We start from the raw sequence: 8,433 nt of genomic DNA on the forward strand, positions 1-8,433 counted from the left end.
TGACCAGACAACTGGGCACCACCACCTGGCCAAGTTGATACATGAACCTGATCACATGGTCTATCCTGGAGAATGATTTATATGCAGTAGAGAAGAATGCCTATTCTCCTGTTGTTGGGTGAAATATTCTATATATGTATTGTTCAAGTCTTCTATTTCCTTATTGATTTGTCTAGATGTTCTGTTGTATTGAAAGTGGTGTATTGAAATCTCCTACTATTAATTTAGAACCATTTATTTATCCTTTCAGATCTGTCAGTATTTGTTTCATAGATTTTGGGGTTCTGCTGTTAGTCATTTATATATTTATAATTGTCTTCTTGTTAATTGACTCCTTTATCAGTATTATAATGACCTTCTTTGTCCCTTGTTAAAGTCTGTTTTACCTGATATTAGTTTATCTACCCAAAATACCTTTTTTTTTTTTCCTTTGGCATGGGCAGACTCCGGGAATCGAACCTGGGTCTCTGGCTTGGCAGGCAAGAATTCTGCCATTGAGCCACCATTGCCCACACCCAGCTCTCTTGATTACTACTTGCATGGTTTATTTTTTTCTATCCTTCACTTTTGACTTACTTATGTGTTTAAGATGAATCTCTTGTAAACAGCATATAGATGGTTCCATTCTGCCAATCTCTTTTGATTGGAGAATTTGATTTATTTATATTTAAAGTAATTATTGATAGTGCAGTATTCTACAATTTGAGTCCCTTCTCATTTCTTTCTAAACATATTTTCCGTGTGTTTTCTTTGTGGTTACTTTGGAGTTAAAATTTAACAGCCTTCCAGACAGAGGTGGTGGCATTCATTGTTTCAACACCACCCCACACCGAGGCACAAAGGTTCCCTCAGGCTTGTGGGGGAATAGTTAGCTGAAGGGCTGCATTTTCCAGGCAGGCCAGGGAAGTAGAGTCTTGAGGAGCCATCAAAGAGGTTTCTGGCATCTTTCCTGATTTCCCTTCCCAGGGCACCTTGGAGCCAGTCTGTGCCCCTTTTGTGGGTCTCAGACCCTGTATTGTTTGGGAAATACTGACTTGTCAAAGTCCTCTCTGGGGTAATCCTTATCCCAGAATTTGCCTTACTGGTAAAATGAGGTAGAGACAATGAAGGAGAGTAAAAAACTATAGAGGCGGGGGTTCCGGGCCAAGATGGTGGCTTAGCAATGTGCATGATTTAGTTCGTCCTCCAGAACAGCTACTAAATAACCAGAAAGAGTACAGAACAGCTCCTGGGGCCACGTCAGTGACTGGACACACAGCATATCCCAGTCTGGACCAGCTGGAATGGCTGCGAACTGCCCCAGAACCGTGAGTTCCCCAAGCTGTGGCGGCTGGCACCCCTCCCCCACAGGTTGCTTCCTAGAGGGGAAAGGAAAGAGATTTTACCAGCAGCAGGGGCTGAGCCCAACCAAACGCCAATTGTGGAATTAATTCACAAATTCTGACAACTAAGAATGGGTCCCCAGCTCAGTTGAACCTGGTCAAAGTAGAGGTCGCTAATTTTTGCCCCAGCGACAAGGGGGCAGGGCTGATGGAAAAAGAAAAAAAAGTAAGAAACAGTATTTTGTGGCTGGGTTTCTACAAAGGCTTGACTGCCTTTGGATACAGTGGCAGGACTTCTCAGGCTGCAACTGCTCCAGGCATAGGCAGAAACAAGCTTGTTTGAGGGCTTGTCTGGAGCCTGTGCCTTCCCCAGGGGAGGGGTGAAGCCCAACTCAGGTGGAATCCCTCCTTCAAGAAATTCAGACACCAGGGCTTGGTAACTTGGAGCCATTAAAACCAGCCTACAACCTCTCCTCTGTCTCCACCACGTCCCCAGCAGGGAGAGTCTGCCAAAGTTAAAGGTACCGTGTCATCTTATGCTGATGGGACCTGCAGGCAGACAAGCACCATACTGGGCAGGATAAGAAAAACAGAGTCCACAGACTTCACGGGAAAGTCTTTCAACCTGCTGGGTCTCACCCTCAGGGAAACCGACGCAGGTGACCCTTTCCTCCTGATAGGAGGCCAGTTTGGTCTGGTAAAATCTGGCTGGGGTCTATAATATCTAAGCAGACCCTCCTAAGTGTGTGGGGGGGAAAGGCACCACACAACCAGGGCAAGAAACAAGAAAACAAGAACTGAAAAAATTCTCCTCTGTTAAACAAAACTTAAGCTAAAGGTCCAGATAAAGCTGAACGGAATGTCAAAGAACAGATAGACAACAAATTCATCCAGCAAGAAAACCCTAGATAAAAGAAGTGAAAGCAATCTCCAGAATAAACTAATTAAAGTAATTATGTGCCCAGATGCCAGCAAAAAATAACAAATCACACTAGGAAAATTGAAGATATGGCCCAGTCAAAGGAACAAACCAACAGTTCAAATGAGATACAAGAGTTGAAACAATTAATTCAGAATATATGAACAGACATGGAAAATCTTATCAAAAACCAAATCAATGAATTGAGGGAGGATATAAAGAAGGCAAGGAATGAACAAAAAGAAGAAATCGAAAGTCTGAAAAAACAAATCACAGAACGTATGAGGATGAAAGGCACAGTAGAAGAGATGAAAAAAACAATGGAAACCTACAGTGGTAGATTTCGAGAGGCAGAAGATAGGATTAGTGAACTGGAGGACGGAACATCTGAAATTCAACAAGAAAAAGAAAATATAGGGAAAAAAATGGAAAAATATGAGCAGGGACTCAGGGAAGTGAATGACAATATGAAGCGCACAAATATACGTGTTGTGGGTGTCCCAAAAGGAGAAGAGAAGGGAAAAGGAGGAGAAAAACTAATGGAGGAAATTATCCCTGAAAATTTCCCAACTTTTATGGAAGACTTAAAATTACAGATCCAAGAAGTGCAGCGTACCCCAAAGAGAATAGATCCAAATAGACATACTCCAAGATACTTAGTAATTAGGTCGTAGAGGAAGAGAGAATCTTGAAAGCGGCAAGAAAAAAGCAATCCATCACATACAAGTGAAGCCCAATAAGACTATGTGTAGATTTCTCAGCAGAAACCATGGAGGCGAGAAGACAGTGGGATGATATATTTAAATTACTGAAAGAGAAAAACTACCAACCAAGAATTCTATATCCAGCAAATTTGTCCTTCAAAAATGAGGGAGAAATTAAAACATTTTCGACAAAAAATCACTGAGAGAATTTGTGACCAAGAGACCAGCTCTGCAAGAAATACTAAAGGGAGCACTAGAGGCAGAAACGAAAAGACAGAAGAGAAAGGTGTGGAGAAGAGTGTAGAAAGGAAGACTTTGAATAAAGGGAAAAAGAAGGAAATTAGATATGACCTGTAAAATCCAAAAGGCAAAATGTTAGAAGAAAGTACTACCGTACAGTAATAACACTAAATGTTAATGGATTAAACTGCCCAATCAAAAGACATAGACTGCCAGAAAAACAGGACCCATCTATATGCTGTCTACAGAAAATACATCTTAGACCCAAGAATAAACATAGGTTGAAAGTGAAAGGTTGGGAAAAGATATTTCATGCAAATAACAACCAGCAAAGAGCAGGAGTAGCTATACTAATATCCAACAAATTAGACTTCAAATGTAAAACAGTTAAATGAGACAAAGAAGGATACTATGTATTAGTAAAAGGAACAATTCAGCATGAAGACATAACAATCATAAATATTTACACACTGAACCAGAATGCTCAAAAATACATGCAGCAAACACTGAAAACACTAAAAAAAGAAATAGACACATCTACCATAGTAGTTGGAGACTTCAGTTCCCCAATGGACAGAACATCTAGACAGAGGATCAATGAATAGAATTTGAATAGTACAATAAATGAGCTAGACTTAACAGACATTTACAGAGCATTACACCCCACAACAGCAGGATACACCTTTTTCTCAAGTGCTCATGTATCATTCTCAAGGGTAGACATATGCTGGGTCATAAAGCAAGTCTCAATAAATTTAAAAAGATTGAAGTCATACAAAACACTTTCTCAGATCATAAAGAATGAAGTTGGAAATCAATAATAGGCAGAGTGCCAGAATATTCACAAATATGTGGAGGCTCAACAACACATTCTTAAACCACCAGTGGGTCAAGGAAGAAATTACAAGAGAAATCAGTAAATATCTTGAGGCAAATGAAAATGAAAACACAACATATCAAAACTTATGGGATGCAGCAAAGGCAGTGCTAAGAAGGAAATTTACTGCCCTAAATGCCTATATCAAAAAAGAAGAAGGGGCAAAATTCGAGGAATTAACTGTCCACTTGGAAGATGGAGAGAAACAACAGCAAACTAACCCCATAGCAAGCAAAAGGAAAGAAATAACAAAGATTAGAGTAGAAACAAATGAAATTGAGAACATGGAAACAATTGAGAAAATCAATAAAATCAGAAGGTGGTTTTATAAGAAAATTAGTAAGATTGATGGGCCCGTAGCAAGATTGACAAAAAGAAGAAGAGAGAGGATGCAAATAAATAAGATCAGAAATGGAAGAGGAGACATAACCACTGATCCCACAGAAATAAAGGAAGTAATGACAGGATACTATGAACAACTTTATGCTAATAAATACAACAATGTAGATGAAATGGACAACTTCCTAGAAAGGCATGAACAACCAACTTTGACTCGAGAAGAAATAGACGACCTCAACAAACCAATCACAAGTAAAGAAATTGAATCAGCCATTAAGCAGCTCCCCCAAAAGAAAAGTCCAGGACCAGATGGCTTCACATGTGAATTCTACCAAACATTCCAGAAAGAATTAGTAACAGTCCTGCTCAAACTCTTCAAAAAAATTGAAGAGGAAGGAAAGCTACTTAACTCATTCTACAAAGCCACCATCACCCTTGTACCAAAGCCAGACAAAGATATTACAAAAAAAAAACTACAGACCACTCTCTCTAATGAATATAGATGCAAAAATCCTCAACAAAATTCTAGCAAATTGAATACAGCAACACATTAAAGGAATTATACATGATGACCAAGTAGGATTCATCCCAGGTATGCAAGGATGGTTCAACATAAGAAAATCAATTAATGTAATGCACCATATCAACAAATCAAAGCAGAAAAATCACATGATCATCTCATTTGATGCAGAGAAGGCATTTGACAAAATTCAACATCCTTTCCTGTTGAAAACACTTCAAAGGGTAGGAATAGAAGGGAACTTCCTTAAAATGATAAAGGGAATATATGAAAAACCCACAGCTAATATCATCCTCAATGGGGAAAAACTGAAAACTTCCCCCTAAGACCAGGAACAAGACAAGGATGTCCACTATCACCACTGTTATTCAACATTGTGTTGAAAGTTCTAGCCAGAGCAATTAGACAAGAAAAAGAAATATAAGACATCCAAATTGGAAAGGAAGAAGTAAAACTGTCACTGTTTGCAGATGATATGATACTATATGTCGAAACCCCTGAAAAATCCACAGCAAAACTACTAGAGCTAATAAACGAGTACAGCAAAGTGGGAGGTTACAAGATCAACACTCAAAAATCTGTAGTGTTTCTATACACTAGTAATGAACAATATGAGGGGAAAATCAAGAAACAAATTCCTTTTTCAATTGTAACCAAAAGAATAAAAAGACTTATACAAATAAAATTACAAGAAACTGTTAAAAGAAATCACAGAAGACCTAAATAGATGGAAGGGCATACTGTGTTCATGGACTGGAAGACTAAATATAGTTAAGATGTCAGTTCTACCTAAATTGATTTACAGATTCAATGCAATACCAGTTAAAATCCTAACAACTTACTTTTCAGAACTAGAAAACCCAATTACCAAATTTATCTCGAAGGGCAGGGTGCCCCAAATAGCTAAAAGTATCCTGAGGAAAAAGAAATGAAGTCGGAGGTCTCACGCTAACTGACTTCAAGGAATATTATGAGGCTACAGTGGTCAAAACAGCATGGTACTGGCATAAAGATAGATATATTGACCAGTGGAATCAAATAGAGTGTTCAGATATAGACCCTCTCATCTATGGACAATTGATCTTTGATAAGGCAGTCAAGCCAACTCACCTGGGACAGAACAGTCTCTTCAATAAATGGTGCCTAGAGAACTGGATATCCATATGCAAAAAAATGAAAGAGGACCCATATCTCACACTCTATACAAAAGTTAACTCAAAATGGATCAAAGACCTAAGCATTAGATCTAAGACCATAAAACTGTTATAAGAAAATGTAGGGAAATATCTTATAAATCTTATACTTGGAAGCAGTTTTATAGACCTTACACCCAAAGCAAGAGCACTGAAGAAAGAAAGAAAGAAATGGGAACTCCTCAAAATTGAACACTTTTGTGCATCAAAGAACTTCATCAAGAAAGTAAAAAGACAGCCTACACAATGGGAGACAATATTTGGAAACGACATATCAGATAAAGGTCTAGCATCCAGAATTTATAAAGAGATTGTTCAACTCAACAACAAAAAGACCGCCAATCCAATTACAAAATAGGCAAAAGACTTGAACGGACACTTCTCAGAAGAGGAAATACAAATGGCCAAAAGGCGCATGAAAAGATGCTCAACTTCCCTGGCCATTAGAGAAATGCAAATCAAAACCACAGTGAGATATCATCTCACACCCACCAGAATGGCCATTATCAACAAAACAGAAAATGACAAGTGCTGGAGAGGATGTGGAGAAAGAGGTACACTTATCCACTGTTGGTGGGAATGTCAAATGGTGCAAACACTGTTGAAGGCAGTTTGGCTATTCCTCAAAAACCTGAATATAGAATTACCATATGACCTGGCAGTACCATTGCTAGGTATCTACTCAAAAGACATGAGGGCAAGGACACAAATAGACATTTGCACACCAATGTTTATAGCAGCATTATTTACAATTGCAAAGAGATGGAAACAGCCAAAATGTCCATCAACAGACTAGTGGCTAAACAAACTGTGGTATATACATATGATGGAACATTATACAGGTGTAAGAATAAAGTTATGAAGTATGTAACAACATGGCTGGACCTTGAGGACATTATGCTGAGTGAGATTAGCCAAAAACAAAAGGACAAATACTGTATGGTCTCACTGATATGAACTGACATTAGTGAATAAACTTGGAGAATTTCATTGGTAACAGACCATCAGGAGATAGAAATAGGGTAAGATATTGGGTAATTGGAGCTGAAGGGATACAGATTGTGCAACACGACTGAATACAGAAACTCAGAAAGACAGCACAATACTACTTAACTGTAATACAATTATGTTAAAACACTGAATGAAGCTGAATGTGAGAATGATGGAGGAAGGCTGGGGCATAAATGAAATCAGAAAGAAAGATAGACGATAAAGATTGAGATGGTATACTCTAGGAATGCCTAGAGTGTATAATGATAGTGACTAAATGTACAAATTTTAAAAATGGTTTTGTATGAGGACGAACAAACGAATGTCATTACTGCAGGGTGCTGAAAATAGATGGTAATTAATATTTTAAAATTTCAGCTTATGTGTGAAACTAAAGCAAAAAATGTTTATTTGGCACAAAATTTCTGTTTTGACTAGTGCATAGCATTTCCTAATATAACTTATGTAGATAGCTTGGTTTAACACTATAAATACATGGAATCTTGGATAGGAAATGAGATTTTGTTGGTTTGTGCAGAGTGATGCTCTGATGAATCCCGGAGTGATTTGATCAGTGAGTGAAAAAGTATTTGCAAAGTCCCCTTTGGGAAATGGTGAGAATGGGGGAAAATTCAGCTTCCCCAAGTTGAATTCTTGATATTCTCAAAAGCAGTGTGCTCAACCAAAGCTATAGGCTGAGCCCCCAGTCTTGGGGTTTGTTCATCTGAAACTTAACCCCACAAAGGATATAGTTCAGGCCTACTTAAAATTTACCCCCAAGAGAGCCTCTTTTGTTGCTCAGATGTGGCCTCTCTCTCCAACCAACACAACAAGCAAACTCACCACCCTCCCGCTGTCTACGTGGGACATGACTCCTGGGTATGGACCTTCCTGGCAATGTGGGACAGAAATCCTAGAATGAGCTGAGACTCAGCATCAAGGATTGAGAAAACCTTCTCGACCAAAAGGGGGAAAAATGAAATGAGACAAAGTGGCAATGGCTGAGAAATTCCAAACAGAGTCGAGAGGTTATCCTGGAGGTTATTCTTATGCATTAAATAGATATATCCTTATTATTCAAGATGTAATGTAGAGGCTGGAGGGAACTGCCTGGACATGTAGAGCTGTGTTCCATTTCTTGATGATGATTGTATAATGATATAGCTTTCACAATGTGACTGTGTGATTGTGAAAACCTTTTGTCTGATGCTCCTTTTATCTACCTTATCATCAGATGAGTAGAACATACGGAATAAAAATAAATAATATGGGGAACAAATGTTAAAATAAATTTAGTTTTAAACGCTAGTGATCAATGAAAGGGAGGGA

Source organism: Tamandua tetradactyla, chromosome 20, assembly GCF_023851605.1.
Source record: "Tamandua tetradactyla isolate mTamTet1 chromosome 20, mTamTet1.pri, whole genome shotgun sequence".
Lineage (NCBI taxonomy): Eukaryota > Metazoa > Chordata > Mammalia > Pilosa > Myrmecophagidae > Tamandua > Tamandua tetradactyla.